Here is a 22,569-nt window from a genome sequence, read left to right on the forward strand (position 1 = left end):
GTTTTTTTCCAATAGCCAGCAATTTTTCATAAACAATAAAAAATAATAAATAAAAATAAAATAAGAAGAAGAACATAAAGAGGAAGAACAATATGACACAATCTAAGTCTAAAGATAAAGATGAAGAACATAGGTCAAAGAAAAACAACAAAGACAAAGGATACAAAGACTAACATAGAACAGAACATCCAGATACTCTCACTGCACTCCTGCCCCCGAACTCAGAATTGTACAATTTAATAGCCCGAGGAATGAATGAGTCCCTGAGTCTATTTGTTTTGCACCTGGGTAGGAGCATTCCTGGGTTCACTCTTGTTGTTTTACTGTTTTTCTGTAAGAAAATTAACAAAAATTCCAATTAAAGTGTTTGAAAATGTTGATAAAGAAACAGAACAAACGATAAAACTTTGGTGAAGTCTCGAGATTTAGTTTAAGGCCCTTTACTCTACGGTGGCTCAGAAGTGCAAAAAACAAGTTACCATTTTCCTAAAAACTAATTTGTTTTAGAATTTGTAAAAATTGGTTTCAGGAAATTGTACGTTAAGTTTCCCCAGGTTGCAAGTTTGTTTTGAACTTCCGGGCCACCATATTTTAGTTTAGCAAAACAAATCTCAGGATAATCTCATTTTAATTATTATCTAACTACTAATATTATTTATTACTAATTATATTTTAAATGCAAAAAAATACATTTAGGAAATTAACGTTGAGTGGAAAAGAGCTGCTTGGCAGGGGTCTGCACTCTAGCTAAAACGTTTTAACTCTTTGAATTCAAAACCCTGTTGTTGTTGTTTTTTTTCTAAAACCGCAAACATTATTTTTTCCGTGAAAAAGAATAAACAAAATGTGTTACATTTGTATACAGTCTAGAAAAAATGTTTCACACAAAAAAATCATTTACAACATCAAAATGTCATTACTGTGAAAAGTAAAAATGTGTTATCTTTATTAATTTAAACAAAAACATCTTAAATAAAGTCAATTCTTAACTTAAAAAAAACATACTTAAACCTTTTTTTCCGATCCACGTAAAGTTCCAATGACATAGACACACATGTGACTCGATGCCGATAATAGAAACGATACAAAAATGTTTTTTCCTAATGAAAAGTCATTTTAATGGGCTGCAGGAGAGCATATTGTGTGTCTGTTTGAAACGTAACCAGCCCAGACACACAATTAAATCCCATCATTGCTGAGTGAAAATAGCAGGAGGTGTCAATAAAAGCCACTCTTGCGTCAGCGAGCAGATAAAATCATGTTCATTACTTGATGATAAAACCAGATTCGTCTCGGCGGTGAAACATTATAGCGGCGACTGTTTCAACGAGGACTGACGACAACAAATGACCAAAAAAGGAAAGTCATTTCCTTCATCTTCATCATATCGCAGTGACACTTAATAAATGTGTTTTAAAGACTAATTCACTTTTTTTAATCATATAGAGAAAAGTAATGGAAGCCAGAAATGTTAAATTATAGATAAATATATAAAGATATAATGTTAGATACCTGTTGAGTTGAAATTTTTGTTTCCAGCTCATATTAATTAATGTATTACAATTAAAATGCATTATATTTTAAGTCTTGTGTGTTTTTTGTGCGGAAATGTAGCAGTTGTTTTCAAGGTATTTGTAATACCTTGAAAACAAACAATATATATTCTAAAAAATGAAAAATAATCTGAAAAATGAAAATGGAAAACATTTATTCCAAAAAAGATTTACCTTTTTATATATTTTTTATAAATATTTGTTTGTTTTTAAACTTTTATGGATACATATGTTACAGTTTAGAGGGAAAAAATAACAATATAATTTTTTAATGAACGGATGGATGGATGATTAGATGATAAGATGGTTAGATAGATGGATAGAATATTCCAAAATATATTAAAATTAGTTTTTGCAATATTCAATTAATTCATGGTATTATTATATAGTTATTACTATTTCATTTTTTAGTTGTTGTGTTTTTATGATTTTTTTTGTTTGCATTGTATCTTGTTCATATATTGATTGATTCTTTTTCATATAATTATACGAGTGAAAAATGACATAATAAAACAAATTGTATGTAGAAAAAAGTCAAAATAATCAAATGTGTTATTTTCAGTGTGAGATGAGCACATGAGACAAAAATAAGAAGACAAAATGAAAACAAAATGAAAACAAAATGAAAACAAAATGAGTCTGTAATTGCGTGGAGAAAACAGAAATGATTCTGGTAATGACAGTGAGCGTCCGGACGATGAGTAATCCTTCTTTCACGTTCATTAAAAGTTAAAAACACAAAGGTTGAAGGAAGGAGCCGAGAATATCCGCCGCCCACCGTGACCGAATATACGCGTCTCATCTGAGACGAGCTGTTTTCAGAGATGATTACAGTCATTCAACGGCGTGTGTTTTGTCTTCGGTCAGAGAGGATTCGAGCGATCACTCATCACTGCAAGGTCAAAAAAATAACCATGTATTTTTAGGTTTTATGGAGCTCAGCAGCACCAGGTCACAAAAGCAAGTACATCTTTGTATCTTTGTTAACCTTTGTTTGCATTCACGACGTTGATCTATCGCTGCTTTGAACATGTTTGTAGATTCATTTTTTTATTATTTGGTCTGTATTTAAAAATCTTTTAAACACATTAGATACAGATATTATAGAAATGTATATTAAAGGCCTGCATTAGTAAATCATTTGTATTATTCGCCACATATTTTTTATTACCCAAATAAATGTAGAAGTGAATACAGGATAATTTTTAGTAGAAGACACTTTATTTTACTTTGCTCTACACGGGATGAAACCAGATGTATTTTTTACTGATGAAATCATTTCCCTCCTGTTTATAAAACCTGAGCTGTGTCTCAAATCGCATTCTTTTCGTACTAAAACTATTTTTAGTGCATAAGTGCGTCTCAATTCCTAGTATGCAAAATGTAGTGCGCCATGCAAACACTAAATTCTCACTAAAACACCAACAAAACTGAGTATGGATCGATGGACACTTTCTACCCTAAACTTTCTACCCTTAGTGACGTTGACGTTATAAATGCAAGTTACGTCATACATATATACATATATATATATATATATATATATATATATATATGTATATATATATACACATATATACATATATACATATATATATATATATATATACATATGTACATATATAAATATATATATATATATATATATATATGCATATACTTACAGGCATAAAAATCTTGAGAATATTTTGTTTCTCATATTTCTTGATCACACCAAGCGTGCTGCCAGCAGGTGTCGATAGTGTTCCGACTTTCGCGTCATTTCCTGTTAGTGCGTAGCAGCAGAGTTTGATTTGAGACAAACTATCTGTCGAGAATTTGTTACTTGTTAGTATGTACACTATCCTGATGCATACTAACCTCCATTGCATTAAGAGAAGTATGTGATTTGAGACACAGCACCGGACAAGCACCTCCAAAAAAAACAAAAACAGCCAAGACAAAAACATTTATTAATGATTAATCATTTTTTCGAAAAGGGCCAAAATCGCAAAACTTTTGAATGACTAGAGGCAAAAAAAAGACAAAGTATTATCTTTACATCAACCCAACAAGGTGTATGTCAAATTTGTCTTTTGGTAACAAAAAAAAATGAAAGAAATCGCCCTTTTCCCACCATCATTCTACCTCTCTCAATGGATTGCCACTTCAATCCACAAACTAAAAAACAATGAGAAAATAATAAAGATAAGATAAGGAAACCCTTTTACAGTGGGGAAATCTGACGTGTCACAGCAGCAAGTTCACAGTAGAGACAGAAATAGAAAACAATTAAACATTTAAAACTCCTGTCTATGTGCATGTTTTCAAGGGACCTTATGGATAAATAAAATGTATTATTATGATACATATATTACTATTATAAATACATATAAAATCAAACATGCAGTGCAAAAAAAAACATAATATAATAACTGTGAAATAATTACCTCAAATGTAAGTAAGTAAGTAAGTAAGTAATATATATTTATATAGCGCTTTTCGAGACCAGGGTCACAAAGCGTAATTAATTAAACAATTTCAATCAATAAAGTTTTACCTTACCTTACCTTACCTTACCTCATGATAATATGACTAATAAAACTATAATAAATAATTAAAAACGATTTACCCTATGGCTTAAAACACATGTGGAATTTTATGTGGCCTGTCTGATGGTTGGTTTAAAATCAAAGTAGATGAATGTTGACGTTGACATGGTGACGTATAAAGATGTCAGCGTTTGAGGTAAGATAAGGTAAGAAAAAAGTCGATGTCAACATTCAATACGGAGACTTTCATTAAGAGTCAAAAGGAATTTGAGTTTCTGTTGAAGAAGGACAAACAAAGAGATCATTATATTAAAGATAATTCATCCAAAAATAAAAATATTCAACTCGTATTGAAAGTTTGGTAAAAAACACATCAGTGTAGGACAAAGTTTTGCCCAAAGATTTTGTGCTTTTGAGCTTAAAGGTTTGATGAAATACAACCACAAAGCCTTCGTCTCCTCTGACGCCACTTTATCAGCAGAACCGCTGTAACGTCCTGTAACCGAGTCAGACCGTCCAGTCCCTGCATTTATCATTTTTTTCGCTCAACTCCACATTTTTCTTTCCTTTTATTTTCATTTTTTAATGCCTGTGTCATGCTTCGGTCAAATGACTCATCCCACCCTTTTCCTCCCCCCCGAGGTGGAAGACGAAAATAACCGGGGAAGCGTTGACACTGCAGCAGAGCGAACCTTATGAGAAAAGAGTTTCTCTAATATCCTGAGATTCTCTCCACCGGGCGTCTAAAAATACGAACCAGTTGTTGCTGCTTCCTTGTAGGTCTTAATATAATGTTCTCTAAAGAATTAAAAACGCTAGCGTGCGTTTGATTTTCGCTGAAGAGGCGAGAAAAAGTGAGCCTTCTTTTAAAAACACACTTTTACAGATTGGCTTTTTATGTGATGTCGCCTTTTAACCCTTAACTGGATTCATCGACGTGCTTTTACTCTCCTCTATTTGCAGTGTTTTATCATTTTATTTAATACTATTTTCCTTCATTGGAACACGTGTTGTTTTATCTTGTTTTACTGCTGCGCTGTTTTAATGTAAGGTGTCATTTTTAACTGGAGTTGTTTGCTTTTATGTAGAGTACTTTGTAATTACAGTGTAAAAAACGCTATATAAGTAAGTAATTTATATTTGTAGAGTGCTTTTCTAGACCAGGGTCACAAAGCGCTTAAACAATCAAAACAATACCAAATGAAATATATACCTAAAAGGTCAAGATAACACAGAGACAAACACATGAGTCTCAGAAAATCAAGGAAAAGCACAAATAAAAATGTCTTAAGATGTTTCTTGAAGGACTCAGTAGATCATCAAACACAGAGATCGTTCCAAAGCTTAGGAGCAACAGTCTGGAAGGATTTCTCTCCTCTGGTCCTGAAGCGTGTTCAGGAACCATCAGTAGATTCTGATCCACAGACCTCAGAGCCCGAGCTGGGGTGTAAGGCTGGATCAGAATCTACTGATGGAAGGTCTGACCATGAATAGATCTGAAAGTATGAACCAGAATTTTAAAGTTGATCCTGAAAGAAACTGTCAGCCAGTGAAGAGTTTTAAGGATCAGGGAAATGTGAGTTCTTCTACTAGAGCGGCTCAGAATTCTCGCTGCAGAGTTTTGTATGAACTGCAGGCGAGACAGATCCTTCTTGTTTAGACATGAAAACAAACTGTTACAATAGTGCAGACGAGAAGATACAAACACATGGATTACAAACTCCCTAACAATTTACCTAAGTTTAGAGATTTTTCTCAGTTGAAGGAAACAGTTTCTAAATAAAAAATATTATTATTATTATTAGAAAGCATTGAAAGAATGAAGGAAAGTATACTTTTCCCATCTGTTGGTCCACTCTGGACTACAACGTGGAGGTAGAAAAGTAAATGAATGTTGTGCGAAATCCCTTAAAAGCATAGACGGATCCATCCCTGGTAACAAAAGACGAAGCAGTCAAAATCAATTCCCCCATATCTCCGGTTCAAAGGCTCAAAAAGAGGCGAGACTAACTAATCATGAACACGTTTGGAGGTGGAGACGGCGGCTGCGGATGCTTCGCTAATCCTCCAGATCGAATCTTGGAAGTAAAAATAGTTTGTTATTTTTTCCACCTCCACGGTCATATAGCTTGGTCAGCACTTTCTGAAAAACCATCTTAAGCCCCTCTATGGTCAAGAGCGAGAGGGAGAAGTTACGCAACACAAGCAGAAAGGTTGAGATAAATCTCCCAAGATTAACAAATTATCTTCCTCGAGGTGTAACATGTTTCCATTAAGACGGGCTCCTCCGAGAGTTACTAATGGATAGTGTGTGTGTGTGTGTGTGTGTGTGTGTGTGTGTGTGTGTCTTGACCCTCGCGGTGACATTGCATAAATGAACAGACTATAAATGGAACTTCATTATCAGAAGGTTTTATTAGAGAGGGAGCGTTTTTTTCAAGGACCCTCGTGGTTTTCACGCCCGCAAACCATTCACTGGATCGCCAAGTGTTTATGCATCTGTTATCGCCGCTTTCTAATGTCCCGCAGCTGATCCAACGGCTTCATTTTCTAGCTCATAAAGCTCACACGGCACTGTGTTATAAGGACGTATCAGTAGAACCGCCGGCCCATTCCACGGATCCAGGACCACTTAGTTTAGGAAATATTTTTAGGGAATTGTGATTATTTTTACTTTGACGCAAAGACTGGAAACATTTTTACCACCAAAGACCAGTTGTGTTACTTTCATAAAGATTTGATATTAAAAGTTATCATAAAATAATAAACATTAATCCACAACTAAAATGGATATTTACAGTTTATAGGTTTAAATCTACAAAATAAACAATGATACTAAGATAGCAAGTATACAGTCCCATTTAAAATATCTTTCAACCAACATTGTAATTGAAAATAAGATTCTCAAGAGTTTGACTATGTATTATGCATAATGACTTGGTAAGGGCAAGTTCAATGGACCGTATCGAACTACCGAAAAGAGCAGATTTACATTAAAACCTCGTGGTCAAAAACACATCAGTCGACACCAAAACAAAACCAAATTAAATATCAAACAACAATAAAAATGTAAAGACAAATATTCCAATTGATCCCTAAGGACTGCACTGTTATTTACACTTCAAGACCAAACATTTGTTTTATATTTACAAAAATGTCTCTTACGATATCAAATTTCCATGAAATTAATTTCCTGCTACTTTAATAAACTGTTCTAGAAAGTATTTTTGATTGTTGATGACTATAATCTGTGTTTCTCATCTTATCTTAGACACTGGCATCTTTGTAAGTCACCATAGCAACATGATTTTTTTACCCAACAATCCTGCAGGGCCACACAAATTAATTTACATGTGTCAAAGACAGTCAAGACCAAAACCAGGTCACAGAACACAGAACCTAGTCAGGACCGAGACCGATGATTTATTTCAAACAATATTTCCGACTGATTTTAGGGGACACTCCATTTTTAGTGACATCTTTGAGCTTTAAAAAGGTGCTGGAGTAGACTGTATCCTCTCATCCTCAGTCATCGCCAGGATCTTGCGGGATTTCATTGTTTAATTAGCTGAAGTTAAAGTTAAATTCTTAAATTACTACACAAATATGCAGAAACTGAAAATGTGCATGTTACTTATTTATTTTATACACAATTTATTGATAGATACATCATAAAAGAAGTACGATAGGAATAAAATATTATTTAAATGCCGCAGGGATTCAATTAGATTTTCTCAAATTGATAATTAGTTTATATAAACAAAATATACAAACGCTGTGAATACTTGCATGTTAATTGTGAATAAAAAACATTTTTCATTTTTTGTCTTTTTCATTTTACACACATTTTCTAGAAATATAAACAATAAAATTACTATTGTAAATGTAAATGCCACATCCCCCAAAAATGTAAAACATGGGGACAGGTGGTATTTTTTATTTATTTAATAAAAGTGTACTGTTATATATCGATACAGTAAAATTGTTGTTCTTTTTTTAACTCTATATATCGGCGTATCCATTTTTTTTTCTTCTTCACTACCGTCCTAACTGTGGGACAGACATCAAATGATGATTTTATATAAGAAAACATATTGATAAAATTACTTAATAAAAAAGAGAGATTGTAAATTAACATTCTCAAATCTATGTGGAACTTACCAGGCATGAGGGGAAATCGGTCCAACAGATTAGAACTCGGGAAAATGTTGTCGGAACATGATCTGGAGCTTGTAATCCATGCGTTTGTTTCTTCTCGTCTGGACTATTGTAACAGTTTGTTTTCATGTCTTAACAAGAAGGATCTGTCTCACCTGCAGTTGATTCAGAACTCTGCAGAGAGAATTCTGACCCGCTCTAGTAGAAGAACTCACATTTCTCCGATCCTTAAAACTCTTCACTGGCTTCCAGTTTCTTTCAGGATCAACTTTAAAATTCTGGTTATTACTTTCAGATCTATTCATGTTCAGGCTCCTCCTTACATCACTGATCTGATCCAGCCTTACACCCCAGCTCGGGCTCTGAGGTCTGCGGATCAGAATCTACTTATGGTTCCTCGCACACGACTCAGGACCAGAGGAGAGAAATATTTTCAGGCTGTTGCTCCTAAGCTTTGGAATGATCTTCCTCTCTCTTTGCGCTTGATGGATCTACTGACTCCTTTAAGAAACATCTTAAGACGTTTCTATTTGTTCAGGCTTTTCCTTGATTTTCTGGAACTCCTGTGTTGTTTTCAGTATTATCTTGATCTTTAAAGTGTATATACTTTTTTGAGTATTGTTTTGTAAGCACTTTGTGACCTGGAAAAGCGCTATATAAATAAATATTACTTACTTACAACATGACAACAACATGATTATGCAACTCAAAATATATAAATGATAGATTTCAGGGAGCATTCAGAGTCTCATGGTAAGGCTTAAATAATAAAACATGTGCTATTATCGTACACCGCAGCAAAAGGTTATTAACTATTCAACGAAATAGACATTGTGAAAACCTCTCATGTGACTTCGATGTACATCACAGCTTGATGAATAAGTTACAACTGCACCCTTAACCTGAAATAATCTTCATTCACATGATTACACAACAAGTCACGCATCACGAACATAAAAAGTGTAGAGCAGTGGAAGGTTATTTCTGGATTCTTGGTTATCGTGTGATACTTTTCCCCCCTTTGCCCTCGTCTTATTCCTTCCCTGAATCCCCTCATGATTTGTTCCACCTCTATATCCCCGTCCCGAAGTGGCATTGAACGAGGTGGAGCATGTCGTGATGTTACGAAACACAGTCGCACTTTGTTATTCATAGCTCAGTGGCCCAATTTCATCATCGCAAACACGCCCACCCCGGACTGATCCGTGCATCAATTACTGCAGGAAATGATCATTACGTCACGATGGTGCGACGACGATGATGATGATGATGAACATGGGCTGGACTTTTAGGATGATCGTTCTCAGGATCTTCTCTGAGTCAGGTCAATGAATGGGTGTCGTCATGAGGCGAGTAACAAAGCTCTCATTCATGCACTGACGAGTGAGCCAACCATTAATCATTCACTCCACTTTTATTTCAAGAGTGAGATGTTCTCTGCGGTTTTTCATTTTTTAAGGACGGGGGGGCCACCCACGGGGATGAAGGATCCTGGGATCTCCTTTCAACAGACAGAGACACGTCCATCAGGAGGGATTGATGCTGTCATCGTGGCCTTCTTCGTAATCCCATCAAAGCGTATTCAAGATGTAACCTTGACCCCTTTTCTTTTCATGTGTCAGTGGAAGGGAAACGGGATGACGACTCAAAGGGTCATCTTTGTCTTCTTTGTAAATGAACCAGGGCCTTGACCGTCAAGTCTTTCTGATGGCGGTGCAGGATTTTTTAAAGTAGAAGGGAGTAAAAACAAATGTGATTTGTATAGATTTGGGTCCAGATGTGCTCGGGGCTTCATCTAAGCTTCCTGAACTAATGTGAGAACATGATAGCCTTACTCTTATATCTACAAACTTTAGATTGGATCTGCTCAAAATGAAGGGTGCCCACCTAGATGGGAGATTAATCCAGCTGTTGAAGGCCTTCAAGAATCCTTGACCACCAGGCCGACCTCGCAGAGATGCTATTATACCTCCAACCACGCTTGTCAGGAAGGTGCAATGATGGGTGTTTATTTTATTCTACAGTATATACTGTATATAAAAACAAAAGTGTGTCCTCCCATATAAACTCCGAAAAATTGCTTGAACATTATCAAGTAGCCTACTTCACGTCCTAGTGTAAAATTTAGGGAAGGAGGGCAACTCGATCAGGTCAAGGGAAAGGGGGCAACAAGGAGGGTGAAGACCCCCCTTAAATTATTTAATTACTTTCAATTTCTGTGCATCTTAACCCATATGTATCACATACTAAATAAGAAAGATTCCTTAACTTCCTGTGTTTATTGTAAGGAGACTAAAATGGGGCAGAAAATACAAGTGGGTCTAATTTTAAAGAAGTGTCTACTATGTTACGTACATATTAGTTAAGCATGATAAGAATCGTACTACTTTTTTATTCTTGCAGGCTTTTCCTTGTGTTTGTCTCTGTGTTGTCTTGACCTTTTAAGTATGTATTTTATTGGGTATTTTTTCACGCTTTGTGACCCTGGTCTTGAAAAACGCTCAATAAATACTAATTACTTACTTACTTAATTATTTAGTCTTTTGGTTATTGGAATACCCATAATCCACCTGAATTTAGTTTGGGTAATTTAGTTACGAAATTTCTCGTTCATACCAGGGCAACTGTGGCTTTTCCTATATAAACAATGAGGGAATACAAAGAGAAAGACTGGAAGGTAGTACCCATGGACAAGCAAATGGAAAGTGAATTACCGATCATGAATGTAACCTTATATCAGTGGACCACAAACAACCAGGCACCAGACACCGTACAAAGTAATGGTAGGTGAGGCTTTTGTGACCAGAACACACAGAAACAATAAGCATTTAGTGGAAAACGGTAACATTTACTGTGACCAATAGTTCGCCTCTGCCTCTTGATGACGCAACCCTCTTGTCTCGGTGTCTTGGTCGAATGACAAATGTCTTTAAAGGGTTTTTGTGTGAGAGGGTGTAAGCCCAATTGAGAAACTCGGAAACTTATTTATCTGACATTGAAGGCTGGTCAATGAAAATAGTTCCAATATTGAAGTGAGTCCGAGGCGTAAAAAAGGTTTGGTATATTTGTAGAGCGCTTTCCCAGACCAGGGTCGGAGAAATGTGAGTTCTTCTACTAGAGCGGGTCAGAATTCTCGCTACAGAGTTTTCAATCAACTGCAGGCGAGACAGATCCTTCTTGTTAAGACATGAAAAAAGACTGATTCCGTTTCATGTTATTTGACTTTTTAAAATCAATAGGAATTATCCTGACAGTTAAGTGAAAATGGAATATGTCATTGAACTTCCTGTGCTTGTAAGACGCTGAATTGACTTTATTTTTATCGGATTTCTTGTGTCACACTGAGTCACCGAGTTTCAGATCCATACACCCACTTATTCCGGGTTTCTATTCATCATTTCCTCGATGAGAAAACTCGATGCGTTTTCTACACAATTATATAACGCGCGAACAGTTCAGCCTAATGTATCTCCGTTCACTCATATGAATCAACCACATGAGAAAAAATTAATCTCCGATTCGTGACGTTTACCGTAATGTCATTCATCCTCTTGTTTTGATACCCCCCGCTAAAAATAGACACCAAATAATGCTAATGGTTCACTCGCCTGTGTAATGCAAGAGGCTTTACATGCAGCTTTTAGCAACACTGACGTGAACGCGCACATTTGTGCATCATCTCTAAACTGATGCGCCAGAGTGGAGGATTTGCTAAACCACACGTGAGCGCTAATCTGGATGACTTTCTGGCAGCATTATGCCATTTTTTTTTTTAGACTCGATTAGAGATGCAGCTCAACTGTGGCCTAGTTTGCCAGACTTCCGGTAGGGTCTATATTTGTGAATGAGGAAAGTTTGATTATTCAACATCTGGCAGCGATCGCTTTATGGATCATTACGAAGTTACATTCATTCAGGTCTGGAGAGGGGCGGACGGGACTTCGACCACTTTCCTGTCCACTTCCTGTCATGTCGTGTCGCTCTCAGGGTCAGGAAGTTACGTAAAGCGGATTTCCCGAAAAGATTGAAATCATCCGAACGATAAATATACTGCTGGTAATACCAGAGCTGATTACTGGACTGTGGGTATTATTTTGAGAATGCAGTGGAAATTGTCTGAAGCTACAGGTAAAATATGTGACCGGCACCTTTATCCGGTTATGTCATGTCAGGTCCATCAGAAAATGTGTACACGGGCGAGTCCACTACCCCACAGACCTTAATCACTCCGGTTCATTTCTCTAAAACGTAGACAGATTAACACAGTTGAAAATGAAGGACAAATACGGTGCAATGATCTAAGGACAAGGTAAAGGTGGGACGTTGGTTCGTATAATGTTATGGTAGCTTAATAATGGACGGCTCATTTCTCCCATATCATAAGTATCTGTTTTTTTTTTTTACAAAACCTGGTCGTAGGTTGAACTTCAAATTTCAAATTTTACCTTCAGTTCTCTGATTTTAATCAACAGAACTGTGGCAAACATTTGGACAAAACAAGTGTGTGGATGTGGTTTTCCTTGTTGATAGTTCAAGGTCCTAAAGCATCCAGCCTTGGAGTCTGTGGTGGATCCGACTCAGAACCAATGGGACATATTTACAAAGCCCCTTTTTTTTTAAGTCTGGGATTGTGACTTCGAGAAAGGATGGTTTCTACTAGTGTTTCCATTAAAGATAAAAGGTTATGAGTAGGAACTCTTATACAGAAAGACGCTCAAACGGCGTTGAATACTATCTTATATGGCAATAATTTGAAGCAAAAAAAAGTGTAATGTGTCAAAACTATAGACTTTATATTATATGGACAAAGTATCTTGATGATGTCAATTGTCTGTTCACTGTTTTGAAGCCAAATTACAGTTGTGACCATCCCGTTAATTCAGTGTTCAGGTTTAGCAAAGGTGTATTATGATTGGACGTTTGAACCACACCGTCTTATACGCACTTACTGTGCAAAATAAATGGTGTGGTTTACTTTACTATTTAAAAAAAATAAAAAAATAAATGGGAATATGATAAAAACGGAAATGTTGGTGAAAAATCAGAAGCCGTTTGTTGAATCAGGCTGTAAATATGTTTTTCATGCTGTAAAGTTTGTTTTTCTGGCTGGTCGTGTACGTGACTTCCGTTTATTCCGCAGCCAGACTCAATGGAACACTCGGAACTGTGGCTTTTTTTGAACTTCCACATTGACTCTACTGGTTTTACCCAGATGTTGCCCTGCTGCCTAAAAATATCACTTCATTTTTTGGGTGTTTCCATTGTGTTTTTGCAATATGTCATTTTTTTTTAACTATATTTAAGTGTTTATTTTTGTAAACACACCTTTTGTAAGAAATGAATCAAGTTTAATAAATATTTATTTAAAAAAATAATTTCTTAGACTTTTATATTTTTGTAAATGATCTTATTTTGGATCAATGGATCAACTTACAAACACTAACAAAGGTCAATAAAAATCCACACCAGCTCTTTCCCATCCCCCCAAAAGCTGTAGTTAAGATACTTCCTCCTGAAACAAAAGGACAAACGTGAGCGTGCAATCTGATCCTTGAACACACACAGCTGTGGATACTTCGACAGGAAAGTAGTGACGGGAACACAAAGGAAAAAGGAATGTTGAGAAGGTAATTCCCCCATAAAAAAAAAAATGAAATTCACTTTGACTTGTTTCTGAATATCTACAGACGTGCTCTAACTGGTGGTCTTAAAAATCCAAGAAGGAAACATCCACGTCAATGCAAGGATCTGATTTTCATATCTGATCTCGTAACATGGTAAATGAGGATTTTAAGATTTTTTTTAATCCATTACCACTTAAGACAGCGGTTTTAAACTCTGACTATATTTACCAAACTTTTTGTAGTCGGTGTCGCAGTGGTTTTGTGTGACCACCTCACAGCAAGAAGGTGAAACTTGTGACCTTTATGTGTGAAGTTTGTATGTTCTCCCCGTGTTGCGTGGGTTTACTCCGGGGACTCCGGTTTCCTCCCACAGTGCCATAACATACAGAGGTTGATTGGGAGCTCCGGGAAATTGTGTCATACCGTAGGTATGAGTGTGTGTGTGAGTAGTAGTCTGTCTTTGTGTGCCCTGTGACAGACTGGCTTCCTGTCCAGGGTGTCCCCGGCCTCTCGCCTGTAGTAGCTGCAACCCAAATAAGGGATTAAGCTGCCCAGAAAATGAATAAATAAATACAAGTTTAAATACATCAAATGTGTTTCCTTTAAAATTTGTTTTACTGTAATTGACATCCATAATATCTGTTCCTTGTCTTAGATTAATCCCTGTTATCTCCATCGTTCAGGATATCAGCTTGAAAATTAATCTACTTTTGGCCAAACCATCCAATGACTATGAGGGCCGAATTTGGCCCCTGGGCAATCTGGACTTTTCTACTCACCACAATGTCGATTAAAATTTGGTATTATTTTCAGAGAAATCTGTTCCTTTTTAAAGATATAGTAAAAAAGGTTTGTTCATTTTAATGTTGAGACTAGAGCTTAGTTGTCCTCGTCTTTATCCTCGACCAAAAAGACACTTAAAAACATCCAAATACCTCGATAAAATGTTTTATTCAATGCCAGACAAGCATTATTAAGATATTTGAAAGTTTTTAAGTGTCTTTTTGGACAAAGATGACAACAAAAAGTCACTTCATTAAAGTGAAAATACATTTTGACCTTGTTTACAGCTCTAAAAATGAACAGATTACTCTGAAAATAATCCCAACCTTTTAGTTGACATGAGGGTGAGTAGAAAATTAGAATTTTGAGTGAAATGTCAATCTAACGGTTTCAAACCTCATCAAATTTAAGGTAGTTTTTTTCTTTACAAATAATGTATTTGGATCTGTAACTAAAAGTCTAGTATGTTGCTTCAGGATTGAGCACAGAAAACAAAACTGAATTCAGAGTCAAACAAGGAAAAAAGTTTAAAGGCTTAACAAAGCACTTCTGCTGCGTTAATATCCGTGTCTGAGGCTGTGGGGCTGAAACAAGGCTGTGAAAAATGTCAACCACCGGGATCTGAGTCAAAGCTCCAGGTTTTCGAGTGATGTCATGCCACACGTGTGCATGACAGTGCACGTATGCATTTCCTGTAAGAGGAAAAGACGGAGCATCGTCGTCATGGTTTAGGGCTTCGGTAGGAAGTCTGGCTCTTTGTTTGTGTGGTGAGATCTGGTAGACAACGGGACGGGACGGCGACTCCCTTTCATCCTGCTGCGTTAACAAGTCTGACACAAAAAAAACCTTCCTCTTGCCTTCCTCTGGTCACAGAAACCTTTAAACATGACCTCATTTGGGAACAGTTTCCGAAGAAAAAAAAAACTGAAGAAAGAGCCTCAGACAGAAGGAGGATCCTCCCCCGCTGCTGCGGGTTTAAAGATGATTTATCCTTCAAATAAATTGAGTTCAGTTTCTCTTTCCCCGCATGACCGAAGATCAGAAAGAGAACTGACGTCACTGCAGACCGGGATTAAAGAAGCTTAGAAAAACCCTTGACTTCCACCACATCATATTTTCATATGTCTAAAAAAAAACCCGCTTCCCAGCACCTGCTTGTTAAAGGCGTCTTTGCATTGATCGGAAGTATTTTATTGCGAATGCATTTTAAGTCGTTCCGTGTCGTTTCCTTCCGTCTCAATGTTCTTACTCTCAAAGGAGCGAGCCGGAGTGGGCGGGATCGGACGCTAACGAAAAGCAGGTGATTGAGCAGATTTCACCTGTTATTTATTACCCACTTCCCGGCTTCCTTTTCTCAGAGGGTTTACAGTCAGAGTGGAGGGCGGGAAAACAACAGTGGTCCTGCGTCACTTAGAGAAGCAGCCATTTGATTTAACCTTTTCTCAGAAATACTTCTAGGACGGCTGCCGTCATGGAATTCGAGTTGTGTACGAAAGGAGTTGAAAGTCATATCTGTCTAGACTAAAAAGGAAAAAATACGTTTATAAATGTGCTTGGACTTTATTCCATGTTCCCTATTTTATAGCCACATACATTACAGGAAAGGGTGAGGTTATATCAGCAAAAAATACACTACTTATTTAGAAAAAACATTATTTGATTTCCGTCATAATTGTCTGAAGGCCTATGAATCCATCAGTACCAATACCTTTGGCTTTGATAACAGAATGATGACTGCATAACACAATCTTGTTTTATTTTTTCAAGCAAAAAAAGGTGTTTATCTAACAGACGATCTAATTTGAATTGACACATTACTTAACATACTTAGGTGTCTTTATAAAAAAAAGACTAGAAAGTAAAGCTCTGCCTTAATTTAATAATGGATTGCCTTGAGTTGCCAATTTTCTTTGTTTGTTTATATATTTGTTACGTTTAAGAGGTTGTTAATGTGGATTTAAGTTGTTTATAAACTCAATTAAATAATGTCTAGTTTGTTGATTTAAGTGTGTCTTAAACAGATGTTGGACTCTATTGTATCATCAGTGTCTGTTTGTACAAAACTCTCTTTCCATTGAAGTATTTACATAAAAAAAAAAAATCTTAAGCCCCTCCCACTAAAAAGAAAAAACTTTGTTTTTCTGGAGTTGAAATCTTGTTTACCATAACCACGCCCACTCTGCTGTGATTGGTCAAACATCAAGGTTTGTCAATGGACGTCTTAAAATCCCAGAAGTCTCCACCTCCAAGGGACTCATTGTACAAACAAAGTGGGGTGTGATTACAGCTGGCTGGAGGAAGAGTGAAGCCATTATTACGTCATAATGGACTCTCGTAACCTCTCGTTCGCCCAGATTTCACACGGGGGAGAACTTTACATTAGTTGCCCTTAAAGTATTTTATAAGTCATCAACTTTGCCTAATATATTCAATTGTAGTTAGACGTCTGACTCGCACCTACTCTCCGTCTTCTAGGTCACGTGATAAAGCCTCGTTGACAACCACTTATTATCATAGTTCTTGTCAACGAAGCAACACCAGCACTGATTCATTCTCGCTTATCTGCCCGTGTACAGGGGAGTAACCAGAATGTTTACTACCACAGTATGTGTAATCCGACAGCCAATCAATCAAAAGTGGCCTCATCAGGATCTAATCACATGATTGACCTGTGGGTTGATATACCTTTTTTCCACTGAAAGATGAGTCTCACACGCGCCTCAAGATCAACGTTCATGTTGAAATGTTGACCTGTAAACTTAATGACAGAGATAATGGATGTTTACAATACATGTTCAACTGGAAATGTTTGTTGAAGGATTAGAAACACAGAGATAATTAAGAATAAATAAACCTTTGAAGAATGAAAAGATCCAAATCAGACTTCTGGTAAATACATGTTTGGTTTGGCCCGTGCCTTGGTTCTGCTAAAAGATTTTGGACCCTTGTTTGATGCCCCTCGATCTACGATATAACTTTATTCTTTTGAAATACATTGTTTTCATGCCAGAAGTCGCCCTGCAGGTGATTTGGCAGGAATTTAATAAGGTGTGAAAGAAAACCCACAACAATTACTTCCCTCAAGGAAGTGCACGTGCAAACAGAGAAGAAAGTAGAAAAAAAACACGTCTCCCTTTATCAGCTTATCAAAGAAACTGCTCAGTTTTTCATCCTTTTGAAAGAAAATGTGCTGTTCGACTTGACTTCAGTCGAAAGAAAGCAACTCTGTGGTCAGATTTCATCACCCTGAACTATGATGGAGAAAACATCAGGGACATTTTTCCATTCGAGTGAAGAAGTGAAAGAGGCCTCTCCTCGTATCAAAGTTATTTTTAGCTTTTAAAGGCCCAGCAAGTGTGTTTTCGGCATCAAGCTGCGGAGGTGATGGGGGGGGAAAGAAGAGGAGGAGGGGGGGGTTTAACAATATTCCTGAAAGCTTTTACTCTATTTGGAGTGAGACCAAAAATAAATTAAATCATAACAGTGTCGGTTTCAGGGAAAATAAAGTGATGTATTGAGTTCTTCCTGGTGAGATGATGACGCTTGCTGGGTATTAAAGGGAGTTTAATCATATTTAAGTTTAATGCCACGATGACTTGTCCAACCCAAAAAAAAAACGACTGGAAATAAGAGAAGAAAAAATGTATACAATGTATCATGTATGTACCATCTATACAACGAATGGAATGAAATAATGTTGTGAAAAGAGCTTTTGTTAATGGATTACTCGATCAGTAGTTGTAGATCGTAGTCAGTAAAGATAGATTAATTTAAAAATACCCGACCATGCATCCTAATCCAAAAGTGTTGATGTATTTAGACTATATAGCAAAATGCGTTTTGATGAAAATATCTTTCTTAAAAATCATCGTTCTATTGTATCTAACGAATGAATACATAACAATGCAGTTACTTTATAGTTAATATTAAACAATATGTTAAAATATATTTTTTCTATTGTTGTACTTTTTGCCATAATTTATATCATATTCTATAATAATTTGATATAATAATAAAATCTTAGTATTGAGTGGTTGAATTTACATTTGGGATTATGAAATCTTACGCTTTTGAATCATTTAATTGAATAATTTGAACATTAAAAGTTTGAATTAGTTTTTATTGAATAATGGATTCAAATAATAATATTTAATATTTTCAAAATTAATTTTTGATATTCTTATTCCAATAATTAAAAATACATTTTCTTGATTCAATTATTTTAAATGTGTAGACTTTTCAAATTCAATAGTTTTAGAATTCAAAGCATTTGAAATTCAAAGTAAATGTTTTACTTATTTAGTTTTATGTTTTTACTACATATCTGTGTTATAAATGACCATAAAACATAATTTGTTAAATATTCTAGGCATATTGCATGAATACAAGATAACTTTGTTTAAAAAACACAATGTCCTCAATAGTTGAATAAACTATTCAAATAGCTATCGAGTCATATTAATATAACCATTACAAAAGAAAGTTACAATTTTCATCCATATTATCTCCATATTTTATAAACTACACTGTGTATTGTTTTTCACAGAAACAAACTAATCTGCAATAATCTCATATTAAATATCTTGTGTCTGAAACATTGAATTTTTACCTCATTAAGGAAATTAAATTAACAAATATAGCTCCAAAGAAGGAACATTAAACTCAATCACTCACTTAACAATGTAAGAAGTGGATGGAATACAATTTCTATTTTCTAAACTTTCTCTAAGAGGGAGTATAAAGGAAAGAAAAATGTTGTCTTTTTATATGATATTATCTACGTGTTTGTATCCCAAACTAATTTATATCCTTCTTCATAATTTTCACGTTAGTAAAAGTCTCCGTACAGTTGCAGTCATCAATAATCTCTAACACTTGAACATCTTTAATATAAGTCACAGATTAAAACATTTTTTGTTTTATTAATTCAATTATAAAAGTAGTAGTGACAATAATAAGCGGTTTAAACACATATTTTGTCATTATTTTTATTTGTTTCTTTCTCTTTTTTGGGATAAGTTGTAAAGGACGTTTCCAAAACTACAGTTTTTCCAACAATGTCATCTTTCAAAATCCCCCTGTTTCCACTTAAACATCTTCCAGCAAAGACTTGAACGATCAATGGTCACAGGAACAGTTTAAAGCTGAAAAGGTTTCAGTTTTCCCCTAAAATGACATTTAAAAAGATGGTTTCCTGACCTGGTCCAGAGGGATCAAGTAGCTGTTGCTAGGCGACCCATGGATATTCAGGAGCTGAAGGAATGGCGAGAGTGAGTCACTGACCAGAGGAAAATGCATGTATGAACGAGAGAACGTTAACAGTTATGTTGAATAATGTCAGGAATTGCATCTGAAAACAAGTTACATAACTATTGATGACTTTGTTTACATAACTCAAGAGTGACAGTTATGATTATTGATCCTTTAAATATACAACAAATTGCCTTTTCTTTGACGCGAGTGCAGTGAGTCCAGCAATCGTTGCCTTTGTTGATGAAATAACAGATATATATTGATTTTATTTTCCCTTCGCAGCAGCTTTCACGGCTCAACATTAGACGATTCAGTAATGGATTCATCTCGCTCAGAAAGTATCGTTTAATGAATTCTTTTTTTACAATCTTTGTATTCCACCAAAACAAGCTTTAAATTCCTGTCGTTGAAAACAGGTTGGAATGTCTCATGGATGACGTTGTCGTTGTGAAGCCACTGTCGCTCCTTGTAGATTCACTAGGACCTGATTTACTATTTTCTTATCTAAACTTTATGACTTAAGATAACTGTTATGAGTCAAACGCTACCGTTATCTCTTACTCGTCTATTGTACTCAAGGTCTAAACGAAAAAAAAAATGATTGTACTTGTACTAGAACTACAATCCTTTGTGCTATCTCAGGGTCAAGCTGACCCGAAAACAAATGTGTTTGTTTTTGGTATCGTGGGTCACCTTGACCCAGAGGAAACACAAGAGTTAACAGTGTGAAATTTCTTAAAATGTATTTTTGAAAAACATTTTAAAGGGTGTTCTTGCTGTTATATTACTCCTCTTTAATTTAACTTTTTTTGTTGCTGTAAACCTGAATTTGATATTTGAAAAGTATTTGTAATCCAGTCAAGGATCAAAAGAGAAAAAAAAAGATAATTTAGTACTTGTGTACTGAAATAGCAACAGCCAAGTGTCTCCTCCACTTATATTACTTGTTGAAGGAAACATTGTGACATAAAAATCAGTTTCTTGGGCCTTTTGCTTTGTGATGATATATATTTGACCATATACCATATATGAAGACATACTTTGACTATAGTTTTTATGGTTTATAATTCAATAATGTGTGTAATTCTTTTTACAATTAAAATGTAAATATTTACACCATTTGTTCATTTTTGTGTTGCAATTAAACTTCTGGCCGGCGATGACTGAGGACGAGAGGATACAGTCGGCTCCAGCAGCTTTTAAAGCTGATGTTTGAACATATTTTGGTTTTAAAACAAATGAAAGCAGTAACGACTTCATCAAGAGTCATGTGGTCTGTAATTCTGCAACAACTGAGTCAAGTACTCGACAATACTAACAAATATATCCTTGTTGCAATAGTATCACCATTTAACGTATTGTTGTACTTTGCCGTGATACGTATCATATCGCCAGATTCTTGCCAATACACACTTTTATAATTTAAACTTGTGATTCACTAAAGATCTACTGTAAAATGCAGTCTTCACCACAGATCGGCAAAACTACAGTACTTTCAGCCTTAAGTAACACATTCATTAGTCATTGATGAATTGGTTGCTAGACAGTACACGTTGACGTTAAGTAGAATAGTCACAGCACTTTTTGTGTGTCCATGAAAACAAGTAGATCAAGGCATTCAGAACCAGCACTCAAGACATGAAAGACTGTTTAAAACTTCAACTCTCGATCTCCACGGATTTACTTTCCTCTGCATCTTTTGTTCTCAACCGGAACGGGGGGCGACCCCTTCTTTTTTTGTTCATACACTGGCGAGCTGGCTGACACTAACCGTGTAAGTGTTAGGTAACATGTCCGTGGGCGAAGGAAGGACACGTGTTCCTGTTGGGTTTTGAGCGATTAGCTGATGGACAAACAGTAGCTTCCTTGACATTTCCTGGGAAGAAAGCAAAAGGATGTTGAGCCACTTTATTGATAAGCGATCAAAAGAAACAATATTAATGGAATAATTGTATCAAAGTTATTACAGAAGACAACTAGTGTCAAGTCCCTGATTCAGGATTTAAGTTAATGGAGAATGTCCGATATAATTTAATGGAAACTGAAAGAAAAACACTAATGTACTTGAGTAGGCATAGTTTTTACAATATAATTTCTTTAAATCTTTTATAACTGTAACATTTGTTTCTTTGCTATTCATAAAAGAGGAGTCAATCGTAAACTAAGTAACAATTTATGACTACAAACGTATATCTTTTTAAAGGCAGTTAGAGATCTAGAAATGTTTCTTACCGCTTAACTATCAATTGTTGTCGTTCCTTAACTCCTCATCAACTATTCTTTTATTAACTTAGAACATGGTTGAAACTGTCACTTAAAATGTTCTCATTTCTTATTTCCGACTCATTTTTTACCTCAGAATAAATTAAAAGAAAGTTATTCTAAGATATGTTTTCTCATAGTTATTTTATGATCTGTATTGTGAATGATTTAATAAACTGTATATTAAAGGAAAGCAATAACTTAGTTTTTACAAAATAAAAGCAGGACTACACTTGTTGAAATCTATATTTATAACAAATTATTTTTCTTGTTTTTTTTTCCCTGAATTTTTCCTATATTTTCAAAACTAACTTACATTGTTTTTCTTCCATCCTTCTTTACTGTGGCTGGCCGCCTGCTGTCAGTCAAATAACATGCCGTGATTTGAAACTATCGAACAAAGGA

The 22,569-nt window shown here is 35.5% G+C and overlaps 1 protein-coding gene across 1 annotated transcript in view; it reads right to left on the reverse strand.

The window, feature by feature from the left end:
* znf618 (zinc finger protein 618) overlaps positions 1-19,874 on the reverse strand; it is an 87,129-nt gene extending 67,255 nt beyond the window's left edge. Inside the window, exon 1 of the mRNA XM_087790736.1 lies at positions 19,849-19,874. The gene's annotated coding sequence lies outside the window, so the exon portion shown is untranslated. The remainder of the gene's footprint in view (positions 1-19,848) is intronic.
* Positions 19,875-22,569: the final 2,695 nt, after the last annotated feature.

The sequence above is a fragment of the Callionymus lyra genome, chromosome 5 (genome assembly GCF_982586985.1).
Source record: "Callionymus lyra chromosome 5, fCalLyr1.hap1.1, whole genome shotgun sequence".
Lineage (NCBI taxonomy): Eukaryota > Metazoa > Chordata > Actinopteri > Syngnathiformes > Callionymidae > Callionymus > Callionymus lyra.